The sequence below is a fragment of the Panthera tigris genome, chromosome B1 (assembly GCF_018350195.1).
Source record: "Panthera tigris isolate Pti1 chromosome B1, P.tigris_Pti1_mat1.1, whole genome shotgun sequence".
Taxonomy (NCBI): domain Eukaryota; kingdom Metazoa; phylum Chordata; class Mammalia; order Carnivora; family Felidae; genus Panthera; species Panthera tigris.
This window is the reverse complement of record NC_056663.1, coordinates 53,961,817-53,980,131: the sequence shown is the minus strand read 5'-3', so window position 1 is coordinate 53,980,131 and position 18,315 is coordinate 53,961,817.

Below are 18,315 nucleotides of genomic sequence, written 5' to 3'. Positions count from 1 at the left end.
TTAAACTGCATCTATTTTGTAGCATTGGGATAATAATGGTTATCTGTCTTAGAAGATTGTTAACAAGATTTGAAGCAAAGTGCTTGACAAGGCGTCTGGCACAGAGTAAGCCCTCGATAAATGCCATTGAGGATGCTGATCTGTTTTTAATCTTTGCATGTGGCACAGAGAAAACCTGACAGTTGTCCCAGGGCTCTCCGTCCTTTTCACTGATCATTTCCCAAGTAGCACTGCTGATTCTGATCCTATCGTGCTTCTGTCTGTGCTTACCTCTTTTTACCTCCCTCCGTTAATTGCACGTATTAAGGCCTCTATCATCTCTCTTATGGGATTTTGCAATATTTTCCCACTTAGTTATCTGGACTTTCAGGACAGCTTTTATCGGTTCCATTCTGACCACACCCCACGATTATCTTCTCAAACACAACCCCTTTATAACACCCACAAAAGGTTTCCTACGGCCAACACAAAGTGCAAACCTCTTAGGATGGCACACAGGATGCTTTACGGCAGCTTCCAAGTCTACCTGTGATGCTAAACTTATAGAAACCTGATTCTCGTTTGCTAAACTAATTATGCGGTTCACCTCTACCTGGAACATCTTTCTCCCAAAGTCTTAAAAATCTTTCAGGCTGGGGGCACCTGGGTGGCTCAGGGGGTGAAGCTTCTGACTTCGGCTCAGATCATGAGATCACGGTTCATGAGTTCTAGCCCCACATCAGGCTTCATGATGACAGTGCGGAGCCTGCTTGGGATTCTCTCTCTCCCGCTCTCTCTGCCCCTCCCCACCCCCAAATGAATAAACTTAAAAAGAAATAAATTTCACATAACAATTGTACTTAAAAAAAAAAATCTTTCAGGCTCCGCTCAATATCTCCCTGTTTGTGAAGCTTCTTCCCTGACTCACTCAAGCAAAGTTTCCATTACAATCTTCCCATCAACCATAAAGCCACTAAAATCTTTAAAACATGGACTTTGTCCTTTATACATTTGTTTCCCAAACACAATTGAAGGCAGGCATGTGACTGACTTACTCATCCTTGGCTCCTTGATGTCTAGTACTGTTCTTGAAGCAAGGTGGTGATTCAATAAACGTATGTAAAACTGAAAGGTTGATCTATTGCTATTCTTGGAATGGACAGTATTAAATGTAATTTAAAATTAAAGTAAATTAAATGAAAAAACTCAATAAATTTAACTTGCCTCACAAATTTCTCTTCTCTTGGGGAAAAGGACTACTTTAGACTACGGAACACTAAATTAAAGTAAAGCAAGTTTGTCTCTTTAGATAGTGAGATGGGGAAGAACAGAAAAACTTTTCCCATTACTTGCTTTCTGCATGTAGGTTAAAACATCGTTAAAGTAGGATTTGTCACAGATAAACTGCAATACAACAGAGTTGTTGTATTGGGAGTTTTAAGAAGAACTAGTTATTTATTTACTTTTTGTGTCCATGTTAAGGGTGAGAACACCAAAACCGATGAATCAGAGAAGCTTGTGGTTGAGAAATAGTATGGGGATACTCAGTCTTTTCTCTCTACTATAAAATGCTTACGCAGCCAAGACAAGGTAAATGAAAAAAGAAACAGGCATTTGCCTTAGAAACTTTTAAAAATAAGCAGACTTTTTTTTTAGTTTATTTATTTTGAGAGAGAGAGAGAGAGAGCACAAGCAAGGGAAGGTCAGAAAGAGGGAGAGAGAATCCCAAGCAGGGTCTGCTGTCGGTGCAGAGCCATGAGATCATGACCTGAGCTGAAATCAAGAGTCAGATGCCCAACCGACTGAACCACCCAAGCACCCCCCAAAATAAGCAGCCTTTTAAAAGAGAAAGTTTTAGGGGTGTCTGGGTGGCTCAGTCGGTTAAGCCTCCAACTTTGGCTCAGGTTGTGATCTCAAGATTTGTGAGTTCGAGCCCCACATGGGGCTCTGTGCTGACAGCCAGAGCCTGGAGCCTGCTTTGGATTCTGTGTCTCCCTCTCTCTCTGCCCTTCCCCTGCTTGCACTCTGTCTCTCCCTCTCCCTCTCTCTCTCTCTCAAAAATAAATAAACATTAAAAAAAATTTTATGAAAGAGAAAGTCTTATTGGAGGTTGTCATTTCTATCCTTCCTGGCTTTCTACTCATCAAGTTCTGTGTGTGTGTGTGTGTGTGTGTGTGTGTAAAGAGCTCTCCAAAAAGTGTTATTCCACTTAGTTATTTATTTATTTTTTTAAATTTTGAATGTTTTATAGCAATGACAGGAAACAGGATTGTTTGGAGTGCAGCATTCCTCATTTACTCACCGTAACTTGTAATAAGATGAAAAAAGAGAGTGGAAAGCAGAGATCAGTCACTGCTCTGTTGTATCGTGCGTGAAGAGATACTGAGAGGCAGCAACCCAGCAAGCCTGGCCACTGACTGGTGATCTTTCAGGACAAAAAAAAAAAATGTTTGGGATAAAGTCCTGTGATGGGTGAGTCCATTTTGGATTACAGCTGATAACTCCGGCCATTAAAGGGTTCAAATCAACTAGCAAGTAACAGGCACTTCCTTGGACCAGTGAGGTTTTGGGAACTGTGAAAGGCCTGCTTTTCTGTCTTAGGTGCTATGATTATAATATGAAAAACGTATTCATTGCTCAATTGAATCTGAATCAACACTGATTACAAACATCTGTATACAGACAATTAAATTCAGAAATCTATTCCTTATGCTTTTATGCCAGGCTAAATCTGAAAAACATATTCCTCTGAAGTTGATCTAAATCTCTTCCTAGTATCTTAAGCCTAAAACTCCCTTCACCCCCAACACCCACCCCCTCAGTTTTAATTTTCTGCCATTTGCAGGAATTCTAACCATCCCCCTTTGCACATTCTCCTGTTCCCTTCAACATGAGAAAGACTTAGAGATGAGGATAAAAGGGAAATCCAATAAGCAAAAGCCAGAGGTGGGATTTGGGAAAGGCTGTAACTTGATAAGGATTAGCCCCAGATAAGGCAGGCCTGGCAAATTGTGGTCTGATTGTGAAAGACCTGGCATGTCTGGCCAGAGCTCCTGGACTTCATGCCTCTGGAAACAGGAGGCAGGAAGTTTTGAGCAGGGGAGTGACCTGATTAGATTACACCAACACAATAGTTAGGGTTAATTGACCAGGACAGACACAGGAGGCTTGAGAGTAATTATGAGGAAAATCAAACTGTATTAGCACCTGTAAGATATTATGTGAATCTGATCTTAGGCAGTGGATGTGGGTCAGAGAAAAAGAAAAGACATAGGAAAAACAAGAGGCCCCAGGCTAGAAAGATCCAACTTTCTGTCTCAGTTTTATAAGAGGTAGCATGTTCACCACCATGAAATCCTGGGTGTCCACTTGCGGAATCCCATAAATTTATAACATCTCTTCCCTCCTAAGATATGGGAAGAGGAAACAACAACAAAAAGATAAATTTTATCGTATCACTTTAGCAGCCATCAGATGAGGATGATGAATTTAAGAAAAGTGATGCTGAAATCATCCTCCTTACCCAAGAAACTTCCTCACCCCCACCTCCATGGGCAGAAAGAATGGAGCCAGTCGTTAACTAACATTTTGTAAGTCTTTTACCACAAAATTGAATAAAGTAAGCATTGGAATTATACAAAATTAGGTGGCCACTGTGACTCATTTAAAAAGGTCCTCGCCAGAGCCTAGAAGAAGGCAGCCAGATTGCAGCTACACAAGCAGCAAAGTAGGACCACACAGTTCTGGAAAGCCTCCTACCACGATGCATAGAATCAGACATCAAGGGAAGTTTGAAAGGAAGCAGAATAATGCACAAATACCATAGTGACCCTTTACAATTAAGGAAAGTGTTGCCACAAATGGTTTTTACTTTGTATAAACTTAATGGCAAAGACCATTATGTAGTACTGTAGAATGGAAACGGAGTTAAAAGAGATTTAAAGCTCTTTTGGCCAACTTCTCACTTGTGCAGAAATGCTGGGTACAGCATCCCTAATAGGTGCTAGTATTAGCTTCAATCATCTCAACGATCAACAAAATTTGTGCCTCCAGGACCAGCATATTTCATTTGGAGTATCCTCGTTCTTTTTTTTTTTTAATTTTTTTTTTTACATTTATCTATTTTTGAGAGCGTGAGCAGAGGAGGAGCTGAGAGAGAGGGAGACACAGAATCCGAAGCAGGCTCCAGGCTGTCAGCACAGAGCCTGATGTGGGGCTCAAACTCACGAGCCACGAGATCATGACCTGAGCCGAAGTCGGACGCTTAACCGACTGAGCCACCCAGGCGCCCCAGGAGTGTCCTCATTCTCATGGTAGCTTAAACCACATCCCTTGTGCCTCTACTTATTCACAGTTCTGTTCCCTGGAGAAAACTATGTCTATTCTTCCTGAAAACAACTCCGAGTATTTGAAGTTTTGTCTATTTCTCCCATTGCGCTTAAGATAAAAATCCAAACTCCAGATTTCCAAAGTCTTCTTAAAATGTGCTACTTAGGCTCCGACCCAATATCCTAGAAGTCATATGATGAATACAAAGAACAGTGGAATAGTAACTTCTAGGGTTTGGGGAACTTATATTTTTAAAGACAGTCTGGGATGCTTCAGCCACTTAACAGACATTTCACTCATCGAATCAACAATCTTTACTTGATGCACATCACGTTCCCTGCACGGTTTTATATGCTGGGATTAGATGGAGACCAGACACAGATAAAGTCCTTGTTTCTATAGAGGTTGTATTAGAGTAGAAAAACCATCATGCAGTGAAAAAATAAATGACCAAGATAAATTCACAGAGAATCAATGCTATGAAGGCAAAAACTAAAACAACTGTGATGTGATAGCCTCGGGTAGGAGGACTATATGGCTGGATTAGAATGGGAGTCATGGGGGACTGTACTGAGGAGGGAACATTAGAGCCCAGCCAGTCTTGGAAATATATGGGAAGAGGGCCCTTAAGGCTGCAGAGTGAGTGCAAGGCCCCAAGGGGAAAGTTTGACACATTCAAAGGTCAGAGAAGCCATAAGTCTAGAGGGAAGTCAAAAACAAAGGAAGTGTGAACAGGTGAGATCCCAGAAAGAGGATTTTATCTTAACAGCAAGGGGAAGTCCTGGGGTTTGTAAAGAGAAGTGTGGGATGATTTAGTTTACAGTTTCATCACTCATGCACTTACTTGTTTTCTGTTGGGTCTACCATTATATGCACTGTTCTTTCTCTCTTTGGACTCATCAGCTAATTATTATTACAATTTCTTCTCGGGGTGCCTGGGTGACTCAGTCAGTTGAGCATCTGACTCTTGATTTTGGCTCAGGTCATGACCCCAGGGTCTTGGGATTGAGCCCCACAACAGGCTCCATGCTGAGGGCAGAGTCTGCTTGAGATTCTCTCTCCCTCTCTCTCTCTCTCTCTCTCTCTCTCTCCCCCCCACTCATGTGCCCTCTCTCTCTAAAATAAAGAAATAAATAAAAAATAATAAAATATAGAAATTCTCCTTTTTTATCTATAGAAGAAATTCCCAATTAGCTTATTAGTTATATATTATTTATCTTTTTCCCACATTTTATTTAAATTCCAGTTGATTAACATACAGTGTAATATTAGTTTCATGTGTAGAATTTGGTGAACATTATTTATCATGATGAATTTATTAATACCTAATATTAATTTGTGGTTTTTACCAAATCCTAGAAAATATAAATACCCGAAAACCCTAACTCTATTTACTTCCTCTTGATGTCTACTCTTTCATATATTTTAAATTCTGTAAGTCATTATTTTTGTTGCTTAGTGAAATAAATATTTTTTTTTATCTATCACAACTTTTTTTTTCTATTACTTTTCATACTTTCCTGAATTTTTCTTCCTCTATCTGGGGATCCTTTCTGGTGGCTTAAAGCCTCCTTGCTTTTATTTCTTTGAATGGGGATATGCTGTGAAAAATTCTCTCAGGTTCCCACCCCCCGGAATATTATTGTGCCTTCAATTTTGAAAGATTTTTTAAATGTTTTATTTATTTTTGACAGAGAGAGAGTGTGCATGCATGCTAGTAGGGGAGGGGCAGAGAGAGAGGGACAGAGAGAATCCCAAGCAGGCTCCACACTGTCAGCACAGAGCCCGATGCAGGGCTCAGATTCACAAACGTGAGATCATGACCTGGGGCGAAATCAAGAGTTGGCCGCTTAACCAACTGAGCCACCCAAGGTGCCCCCAATTTTGAAAGATTTTTTTTTAAAATTTGTTTAATGTGTATTTATTTTTGAGAGAGAGAAAGAGACAGAGAGAGCAGGGGAGGGGCAGAGAGAGAGAGGGAGACACAGAATCCGGAGCAGGCTCTAGGCTCTGAGCTGTAAACACAGAGCCTGACACGAGGCTTGAACTCACCAACAGTGAGGTCATGACCTGAGCCGAAGTCTGACACTCAACTGACTGAGCCACCTAGGTGACCCAAAGATTTTTTTATTGCATATAGAACTCTAGGATTTTTGTTTGCTTTAGGACTTTGAAATATCATTTCATTGTTTTCTGACTTACATAGTTTCTGTAAGAAGTCAGTTGCCAATTTTTTTTTTCTCCTTTGAAAATAATGTGACTTTTTCACCCTTCTGGCTGGTTTTAAGATTTCCTCTGGTCATTGGTTTTCAGTGGTTTTTTACTATCATTTAGCAAAGTGTGCTTTTGTTTTGTCATTTGTATTGTTTCTTGAATCAGCAGCTTGAATTACTTTGGAAAAATTCTTGAAAATTAGTTTCAAATATTGCTCCTGCCTCAGTTTCTCTTTTCTTCTTTTCTAGCACTCTTTTCTAGGACATCTGGGATGCGCGGCCTGAACCCACGAACCATGGGAGCCGAAATCAACTGTTGGGTGCTTAACCCACCGAGCCACCCAGGCGCCCCCTTATGTTAGATAATTTTAAGTCCACATTTCTTTCTTTTTTTTTAATTTTTATTTATTTTTCAGAGAGAGAGAGAGAGTCAGAGCATGAGCAGGGGAGGAGCGGAGAGAGGGAGACACAGAATCTGAAACAGTCTCCAGGCTCCAAGCTGTCAGCACAGACCTCCACACAGGGATTGAACTCACAAACTGAGAGATCATGACCTGAGCCGAAAGTCAGATACTTTATCGACTCAACCACCCAGGCATGGCAAGTCCACACTTCTTTCACCCCTATGTCTGTATTTGCCATCCCTCTTTATCTTTGGTTTCAGCCTAGAGATTTTCTGCTGGCCTAATTTCTGATTCACAGATCAAATTCACAAATCTCTTCAGTTTTGTCTAATCTTTTATTTCATCTATTGTTTTCTTAATTTCAGTAATTGTATTTTCAGTTCTAAAAGTCTTCTTTTATTTGTTTCTGGTTTTTCAGCAAAATTCCCAATCTTGGTGATCTAATTTTTGAACGTATAAATTAGAATTATTATTTTTTTTAATTTTTTTAATGTTTATTCATTTTTGAGAGACAGAGACAGAGCATGAGTGGGGGAGGGGCAGAGAGAGCGGGAGACACTGAATCCGAAGCAGGCTCCAGGCTCTGAGCCGTCAGCACAGAGCCCGATCCGGGGCTCAAACTCACGGACTGGGAGATCATGACCAGAGCTAAAGTCAGACGCTTAACCAACTGAGCTACCCAGGGGCCCCAAATTAGATTTTAAAGTCCACTCCTGATAACGCCAATATCTAGTCCCTTGAGGCTGTCTTTTTTCAAACAAAATACTTTTCTACTGTTTCTCTGTATCTCTGCTACTTTTTAATTGCTAGGAATCGTATATGAACAATTATAGAAGCTGTGGCTGATTACTTTTTGCCAGAGAAGGTTTTCATTAGCTAAAGGTAGATGAGTAGAATAGTAGTGTATCAGTTAAATCTAAAAGGGACTCAGATGGCTCGAGTCTGGTTTTTCGTCTGTGTAGAGCCTGGTCTCTATTTCTGGTTTGCCCTTATTTGTAGAGTATGGCCTTAGGGGCCCCACATGAGGCTACTTTCTATTACCTCCCCACCAAAATTGGGACTTTTACTGTTTTCTCTCCCACATGTGATGTTGATGAGAACTATGCTTAGTTTTTCAGTCTCTTAGCAGCCACTTTATATGAGCTTGTCTGCCTCTCAAACCCAGCTGTTTGTGAGTTGTTGACTGGCTTGCATTGAAATTGGCTTCCAGAGCTTTAGGCTTTCTTCTCTGTACTTCTTTCTCTATAATCTTTCCCTCTGGCTCCTTGGTCATCCTAAAGTCCAGTAGTTTTCTTCCAACCATGTAACATGTTAAAGTTTACTTGTTTATTTTGAGAGAGAGAGAGAAAGAGAGAGAGAGAGAGCGTGCGCACACACACAGGCACTCACACAAGTGGGGAAGGGACAGAGAACGAGAGGGAGACGGAATCCCAATCCCAAACTGACAGTGTGGAGCCCAATGTGGGGCTCGAACTCACAGACTGTGAGATCATGACCTGAGCCAATGTCTGATGCGTAACAGAGTGAGCCACCCAGGCACGCTGTGCCGTCTGACATTTTAATTCTGGTCTATTCTGCTTCTCTGCAACTTGGTAGCCATTAGCCATGTTCTACTGTTGTCAGCATCTCTGAGCATTTAAAACTCAGCCAGTGTCTCCAAGGATTAGTAGGAAAAACACCAAGCTCATTTCACTGAGTTTCTCTTCTCTCCAGCATCTTGATCCCTCAAAATTCTGATTGCCTGGGTAGCTTTCCATCAAATCAGATGTGTTTTATTATTATTATTATTCAATCAAGCTTTTTCAGTTTTCTTTTTTTCTTTATCTCTCCTTTCTTCCTTCTTTCTTCTCTTCTCCCTTCCTCCCCTTTTTCTTTCTCTTTCTTTGTCTCTCTCTCCCTCCCTCTCTTCCTTTCTTCCTTGCAGCCCATCAAGGCCAGAGGCTACTTGTAATTTTTACGTTATGGAGCATTCTGTATTTTAAATAGTCTTTTTTTTTTTTTTTTTTTAAGATTTTCACATTTTTTTTTTTATACCATCTTTGTTTTCAAAGCCTTCTTACATCAGGTAGCATTTGCCACATAACAAAGAACGCCTATATTAGTGGATTAAAACTATTTATCTCTTAAATTCTGTGGGTTGGCACTTTGGTCTGGGCTCAGCTGAATGGTTCTGCTGCATGAGTTAGGCTTGTCTAATCTCGAATGGGGCTCACTCATGTAGCTGCTGCTGCCTCCTGGAGTGGCTGGGAACCGGCCAATTAGCATGTTTTGGTGTTCTTCCACGTGGTCTCTCATCCACCAGCAGGTTAGCATCAGCCTTGTTCGTGAAGAGGCAGGATTCCACGCGTGAAAGTAGAAGCAAGCAAAAACCTCATGTTGGACATCATACCGTATTGATTTTCCTGCATTGTTTTGACGATGGAAGTCACGAGGCCAGCCCATACTCAAGGGGTGCAGAAACAGACCCCATTTGTTGCTGAAGGGAGCTGAAACAATTGCAGCCCTTTCTTTCTTTTTTTTTTTTTTTTTTACAGTCCACATGCTTGATACATCATTAATTCTAATAATTTAAGTTTCTTGGACTTTTGTAGATTGATAGTCACATCCAAAGCAAATAACGATAGTTTTTTTTTTTCTTTTCAATTTTTATATTGCCTTTTCATTGTCTGATTGCACTGGATAGATCATTTGATTTCAAATAAAAGCTGAGATAGTGGACATTCTTGATTTGTTCCCAATTACAGAGGGAAATTTTTTTTAACTTTATTTATTTAGAGAGAGACAGAGACAGAGCGAGTGGGAGAGGGGCGGAGAGAGGGAGACACAGAATCTGAAGTAGGCTCTGCAACTGTCATTGCAGAGCCCCATGTGGGGCTCAAACCCATGAATGAGATCATGATGTGAGCTAAAACTGAGAGACACTCAAACAACTGAGCCACCCAGGTGCCCTAGATTAAACATTTCACTGTTAATACGCTGTACTTTTTTGGTGGATACTTTTTGTAAGGCTAAGAAATCACACTTTTATTATCATTTTTATACATTTTGTTACAATTAAGAGGTTAAATTTCATCAAATTTTTGCATATATTAAGACAATTATATGATTTTCTTTTAATTTGGTTAATATGATAATTCTCACTGAATAAATTTGGATGTTGGACCAGATTCAATTACCGTAATAACCCACCTTGTTTTCTGTTATTTTTTGACATGGAAGAATTTTTTTGTGTGTTAACTTTTAGGATTTTTAGACATATGTTCACTATAGGAAAAGTGTGATTGGCCTATAATTTTTTTTTTTTTTATAATGTCTTTAGCAGGTTTTCAAATCAAGGTTGTAAGTTGGGAATTGGCTTCTTTTTCTGTACTCTGGGATAGTTTATGTAAAGTTTGAATTGTTTCTTCCTTAAATCTTTGGGAGAATTAACCAGTGTGAAGCCATCTGGGCAAAAAAAGTTTCTTCTTGGTCTATTATATTCCATTTTGGGGGGGATTGGGGTACCAAATATTTGGGGAACTTATGCCATTTTTACATGTTCTGCACTATCAATGCAAGTTTCAAAACCCAAGGTTTAAATCTAAACAGTTAAAGGCTTTTTCAGTCTGGTTTGTAATTGTTTTTAGATGGACAATTCCTTAAAAAAAATTAGTAGACTTATTATTTGCTCTAGTCAGTTTTGTTTGCCTGGAAACAATCTTTGTCATAATAGTCACAATGATCAAGCTTTGATATGTTTCTTTGCACCTCCTCCCCCCATTCTTCTCTTCCTCCAACATGATGGCAGCTATGTTGAGATAGGCAGGCTTGGATGGAACTCTACACTTGCGATTTGTGACAGACCTATACTTTATTATTATGATTTTTTACATTTTTATTCAAATTCCAGTTAGTTAACATACAGTGTAATATTGGTTTCAGGTGTACAATCTAGTGATGCAACAGTTCCATATGTACCCTCATCACAAGTACCCTCCTTCGTCCCCATCATCTGTTTAATCCATCCCCCCGCCCACCTCCCCTGTGGTAACCACCAGTTTATTCTCAATAGTTAAGAATCTGTTTCTTAGTTTGTCTCTCTCTCCGTTTTTTGGTCTCCTTGCACATTTGTTTTGTTTCTTAAATTCCACCTATGAGTCAATCATATGGTATTTGACTTTCTCTGACAGACATATTTCACTTAGCATAGTATTCTCCTAGCTCCATCCACATGGTTACAAACGGCAACCAGCCAATTCCAGCCTGAGCTTACCTCTGGGTTCTATACCTTGCTAAATGTAACAAAAAGTACAAAACCACACCACCATCATTCTGTCTTGCAACCTCTTCACCTAGAAATCAGCCTCAGTAGGCATAGAAGACAATATAGTGATCAAATGTTTTATCCTTGCTTAACGTGGCCCTTCATTTTTCTAGCCTCACCACCTGCTCCCCACCTAGTAAGCCAATGTACTTATGTTGGATTTGGTTGTTGTTTGGCAACATTATACTTCTGTGTCACCTGTATTAGCTAAGGTAATATTCAGTGCTGTGGGAAAGAAATCCCCAAATAGCAGGAGCTTAACAAAATAGAATTTACCCCTCTCAGACACAAGAATTCAATGCAGATGTAGAGTGGGCAGCATTCCAAGAGGGTGATTTAAGGATTCAGGCTCCTTCCATCCTACATTCCCCTCCCCCCAACCATTCAGAGTCCCAGAGTCTACGTGGATAGTGGACAAGGAGATCCTCACTTCCAAAGCAGAGACTTCACAGTGCCTACTTGTAGGATTGTTGTCGCTGCTATTGACCAGTGATCCTGTTCTTTCCTTTTCCACGTGAAAGAATTTATTGTAGATTTTCTCCCTTTGGTCACCATTATGCAGTGTGTGTGCACAGGTCAAATTATCTTTTGAGTTCATAGGTCACTAGATCATGAAAAGCCACATGTACTAGTGGAGAGGACTGTGCATCTACTGGGATCTAGATTTGAGTTCCATGTAGTAACTGCATGGGAATTTTGGATGTTTCCCTTGAGTGGGGGTGTGTGTATTCAGTGTGAGGGACAGTGTGTATATTCAGTATTTATAGAGATATTTGGTGTGGCAAAAACATAAAAGATGTGTTTGCCCATCAAAAATGCATGCTCCCTTTCTACTGTATAGAGTTGGTTTGGGGAGGCTTGTGTCTACAGGTTCTATATTTCCCAGCATTGTTTGCATTTGAATAGGGTCACGGGACTAGTTTTCCCCAATGGGCTATGTGTAAAAATAATTTATGTTATTTGTAGGCTGACATGTTTAAGAAGCAGGTATACCTTATCCATTTTTCTTCTCCAGTCTACTGGCTGAAAGTGAATGATTCCAAAGACCTAGACAATGGAGCTACGAGGCAGAAGGATCCTGAATCACCTCATAGAAAGCTGCTCGCTGAATACAAGGATTGGATTCCTGTGTGAGCAAAGAAAAAAGTTCTATTACTTTAAGTCATGAATTTCGAGGCTTATCTGAATCCTCTGCTACTCTTACTCAATGATTACAAGTATACATAGTTCTAAAAATTCCCTTATGAGCACAGGAGCAAAACATTTGAAAGCCACTGATCTATTCCAGTTACTTCCCTCCCCTTCCCTTCCTTTCCCTTCCCTTCCCTTCCCTTCCCTTCCCTTCCCTTCCCTTCCCTTCCCTTCCCTTCCCTTCCCTTCCCTTCCCTTCCCTTCCTTTCCCCTCCCTTCCTTTTCCTTCCTCCTCCTTCCTTCCTTCCTTCCTTCCTCTCTTTCTTTTCTTTTCTTTCTTTCTTTCTTTCTTTCTTTCTTTCTTTCTTTCTCATCTATCATCTATCCATCCATCCATCCATCCATATATCTTATCTATCATCTTCACTTCATATATATGTGTAATTTATACACACACACATATATATACACGAATTTAAGTGCAGATAAATAAAAAAATTATATTTATACATTTAGATTGTAGATAATAGTGTCTGATTAACATGCGACTACTTTAGGGCAACCTAAATCCAGGAATTTACCACTTCATTACAATTTAAACTCAGCAGGTTGAATCCAAAAATCTGATAGGATTTAGTAAGACAGGAAACATGTTTTAGTATCAATGAATCCTTTTTAGAATGTATACAGTGATGGTGAGACAGTATTTCTTAAGTACATATCTAAAGTCACAGCATAATGGGGCGCCTGGGTGGCTCAGTCGCTTACGTGTCTGCCTTCACCTCAGGTCATGATCTCTCGATTAGTGGGTTTGAGCCCCGTGTCAGGCTCTGTGCTGACAGCTTGCTCAGAGCCTGGAGGCTGCTTTGGATTCTGTTTCCCTCTTTCTCTACCCACCCCTGCTTGAGCTCCGTCTGTCTCTCTCTCGAAAATGAATAAACGTTAAGAAAAAAAAATGTTAAGTACCAGCATAAGACAAATAAGACTAACAATCTTGGGGCGCCTGGGTGGCTCAGTCAGCTAAGCGTCCGACTTCAGCTCAGGTCACGATCTCACAGTTCGTGGGTTCGAGCCCCGCGTCGGGCTCTGGGCTGATGGCTCAGAGCCTGGAGCCTGCTTCGGATTCTGTGTCTCCCTCTCTCTCTGACCCTCCCCCGTTCATGCTCTATCTCTCTCTGTCTCAGAATAAATAAACGTTAAAAAAAAAAAAAAAAGACTAACGATCTTAATGATTAGTGATAGGAATTGGTAAAAATCCATTCATCTCTATACTCAAGTGCATAGGCTGTTACGTATATGCAAGGTGTCTGCAAGGTCATTAGCTATTGTGCAACTAGACCCCAGACCATTGCACCATTTTATTTTTATGGAGTTAGAGTTATCTTTACTCATGAATCTTAAAAATAAGCTTTAGTGTGTGCTAAGGAGCATGCTCAAATCTATGATTACAGTAGGAAAATCTCAAATGTATGTTGTGACTGTCACTTGACTATTTATTTCCAAATCCATTCCCTTCCATCTTACTGCTGAGCCCTGTATCACAAGGGGCAGACCCTGCGAGCTGCCTTTTCCCAACTTCCTCCTGAACTGGGAGACACTGACAGAATACTGAAGGGAAGGCCAATAGGAGATTTCAGAGTTATTTCCTCCTTGTACCCTCTCTTAGTGACATTTCTGGCAGTGGCTGCCTTCCCCCAGCATTCCAACTCAGGTAGTGCTTTCCTGCTGTTGCTGGTTGCTTTATCATCCCATCCTTTTTCTTTGGCTCCTCAGTTCTTCTAATACCTTTGTAACTAGCTCTCCATATTCGATTCCTTTAGACTTGAATGCTGTTTCCCAGACCACACCTTAATCAATGTACATATGCAGTAATGTTTATATAGATATAATATATTGAAACCTGGATATATAAATTTACCAACAAAATAACCGTTCAAGAATTATTTGTTGAATGAGTGAATTTATGGGTGAAAGTGTTACTTAAAAACTGGGAGAGCGGCGCCTGGGTGGCTCAGTTGGTTAAGCGTCCGACTTCGGCTCAGGTCATGATCTCACAGTTCGTGAGTTTGAGCCCCATGTCAGGCTCTGTGCTGACAGCTCAGAGCCTGGAGCCTGCCTCGGCTTCTGTGTCTCCCTCTCTCTCTGCCCGTCTCCCTGCTCACACTCTGTCTCTCTCTCAAAAGTAAATAAACATTAAAAAAAAAAAAGTACATGTATCTAAAAACCAAAAAAAAAAAAAAAAAAACTGGAAGAAAAAAGATATTTTAATGGCTCAAAGTTAAACTTAAAAACTCTGTTAAAGGGTGTCTGTGTGGATCAGTCAGTTGAGCGTTTGACTCTTGATTTGGCACAGGTCATGGTCTCATCGTTCATGAGCTCGAGCCCTATGTCCAGCTCAGTGCTGACAGCATGGAGCCTGCTTGGGATACTCTCTGTCTCTGTCTCTCTCTCTCTCTCAAAAATAAATCAACTTTAAAAAAGCATTAAAAGAACCTACTGAAATTTAGTGTAACTGTACATTGATGATGAAATTTTAGTACCAAGAATTAGAAGTGGTGCTAAAACATTTGAATGGACCCATAGGATTAAAATGGTAGTTAAAATAGTTAGAAATTCAAAAACAAAGTTGAGAGGTAATGATTACAGTCAATATTAAAGCAAGTAGTTATTGAAACTTTTTGAACCTTACTGTGCTTCACGGTGAGATCATATGTTGAGTACAATTACATATGCATGAGGAAACTGCTGTATTTTCTATTCATTTTCTTCTCTTTCATCATATCTTCTCCAATGTGATACTCGGAGTTGTGAAAACACGGTTCTACATATGTTATAGGAACCATAATAGTCTTTGCAAATTGATCCAAGCAATTAAGATGTAACTAATCCTTGTTCATTCTCTTCCTCTGTAGTGACGATTGCTTTTGTTAGCTCAGCATGATCACCCCCTTTCTGGTAATGTCAGCAAATTGGAAATGATTCCTCTCCTTGTCTTCATCCATTGGGTTCAGGTCAACTTCCTGCCCACCTCTCCTGTCCCCCCACCACCCTTTCTCTACCACCTTTGGGAGAGGCATGTCACCTGGCTCTGGCCAAGCAGAATGATCATCTCTCTGCCCACGAGGGCTGTCTCAGTACTCGGTACATAACCTAAGCAAGGCCAACGAGCTCTGTTGTCGATTCTTTCGCCAGACTGGAAGCTGGTGAGAATCAGGCTACAGATCGTGAAGCCATCCTATGGACATTGCTGCCTAGGAGGGAAGCTAACAAGAGGAAAGAGGGGCACCTGGGTGGCTCAGTCGGTTAAGTATCTGTCTCTTGTTCCCTTCACATGATCTCGCAATCATGAGATTGAGCCCTGTGTGGAGCCTGCTTAAGAGTCTCTCTCTCCTTCTGCCTGTCCCCCCTCCCTCCCTCTCTCTCTCAGTAAAGAAAAAAAGAGGAAAATAGATGAAGACTGATTGATGCCACCATTTGTGACCCTGGGGCCAGTTACCTCGTCCCATGCACCGGGCACTAGTAAATTTGCCTACTGAAATTCAAATATAAAAAAGAAGCTACCCTTCAAATGATATTTAGTATGCAAAACAACTCGAATTTTATTAAAAATTTACACTTTCAGACCTCTTCAATATCCTAAACTTATGAAGATAGGGGGAAAAAAAAGACAGAAATCTTCACATAATCACTTGTATTGTAAATGGCACAAGTATCAAATTATTTTGGTATGGGAAAATTAAGTTTGTTGGACATTTCAATGCCGTTTTCAAGTCTTAATCTTTTTCCAGCGTCCACATACTTTTAGTTTTGTTGTTCTGGGAGCCCTGCCCTATTTATTAAGGCAAATACATTTCAAAAAAAATGCATATTATTTACATTAGGATTTTCATTGAAAAAAATATAATTAAAGAAACTAACGCTTCCCCTCCCCCAAATTTAATATTTTTTTCCCAATTAGTATACAGAGATATCATATAACATTATAGGTTTATTTAAAGCTATTTATAGCAGATACATTTTAATGTAAAATAAACTTTTAAAACAGATAACTCATTTTTTTCAGTTCTACTCAGTATTTGATTTCCAATGTCTGCAGAGTTCATTGATTTGAGAAAAAATTTCCAATTCAAAGCACAAAGTATATTGAGGGCTGCCAGTACAGAAAATTATCCATAAATGAAAAGTTTTAGCTATAGCATTGAACATTACAGTAGGAAAATCTGTTAAGATAAGTGACGTTCCACATGCCTATATTATTATTAATGACAGGTTCCTGCCACAATGTATGAACAAGTTTTTGCATTATTACAACTTTTCTCTATCAGACATTCACTGATGTTTATTTCTTGTTGTTTTTCAAATACATTATATGAACCTCTAGATAAGTTATTCATATTCAAATTACTCCTTAAAAATGAAGGCAATAGTTCTCTATGGTAGAATTAAAACAGAACAAGATAGGAAAACACTCCAGTGTCTCTAGAAAATATTCATCAATCTCAAATGGATGGAGGGAGCTTTGGACTTCACAGGCAGAGTGAATCACTCATACAATACTCTATGGGGGAAAAAAAAAAAGATTGATTTGGAAATCTTGTGCTTTCACTATTATTAGCATTAATTATTACTTGCAAATAATGTTACCCAACGCAGCTGCACTTACTGATCTGATCTTAAACCACCTGACAGGGTAAATAGCAAAATTTTACAGCTATCTTTACCTCTTGTTAATATGACTTTGAGCACACAAAAACATTTACAATTGAAGCTGTGACAAAATTAGTTTCTTCAACAGCTATACATAGAACACGAAGTAACTTCTGGAGATTAGAAAAAAAAGTTATTTTGAAAAGTAGGCACTTTTGAAATTGGTACAGATAAAGAAGTTATCTGAAAAATATTGTATTTGTATTTTTTTTCTTAATGAGGCTATCTTAAGTAAAATATTTAAAGAGCATTAACTATCCTTTTTGCTGTAACTGTACAAGTTTATTCCTGAGATTTCTGGAGAAAATTATATTTTTTTATTTGTTTTTACATTGTTTATATAATTTTTTTAAAGCTTATTTATTTTGGGGGGGAGGGGCAGGGAGAGAGGGGGAGAGAGAGAGAGAGACAGACAGACAGACAGACAGACAGACTCGAAGCAGGCTCAATGAAGTGCAGAGCCTGATGTGGGACTCAAACTCACGAACCGAACCGTGAGGTCATAACCTGAGTTGAAATCAAGAGTCAGCTGCTTAACTGACTGAGCCACCCACATGCCCCCCAAATTAAATTTCTTAAAACTAGCAAATAGGAAAGAAATGGTTTTCCTAGATGGGAGGCCGAACTGTGGGTCAACATCTCAGCCAGTTACTTTCTGTCACTTTCCCATACATCAGATTTTTCATTTGGGATATATTCACACAGTAATTTATTCCTTATCTGGCCCCCAAATATGCCACGTCTTTAAAGAGCTGAAATGTTCAGCTGAAATGTGGTATGTAAGTTATTGTTCCTAAAAATTTGCCATTGTAGGTAGCTTCTCTCTTTTGAAGTGAGAACATAAAAACAAAATGAGATTTTTACATCTGGTTTGATTTAAATAACAATTCAAGTATCTCCTTTGAACTGATATTCTGAAAAACATTAATATTTATGTACCACAAATTTAAATACATTTTCTGAAAGGTAGAATATTCCCTGAATATCCTTTGTTTTAATCATTACTCAGACTATAAAGATCAAAAGTTAGCTTTGGTTCACATCGTATTTCTGATAGTTCCTGATTTTTTTTAAAATTTTTTTTAATGTTTATTTATTTCTGAGACAGAGAGAGACAGAGCATGAGTGGGGGAGGGACAGAGAGAGAAGGAAACACAGGATCAGAAGCAGGCTCCAGGCTCTGAGCTGTCAGCACAGAGCCTGACGCGGGGCTCGAACTCACAAACCGCATGACCGGAGCCGAAGTCGG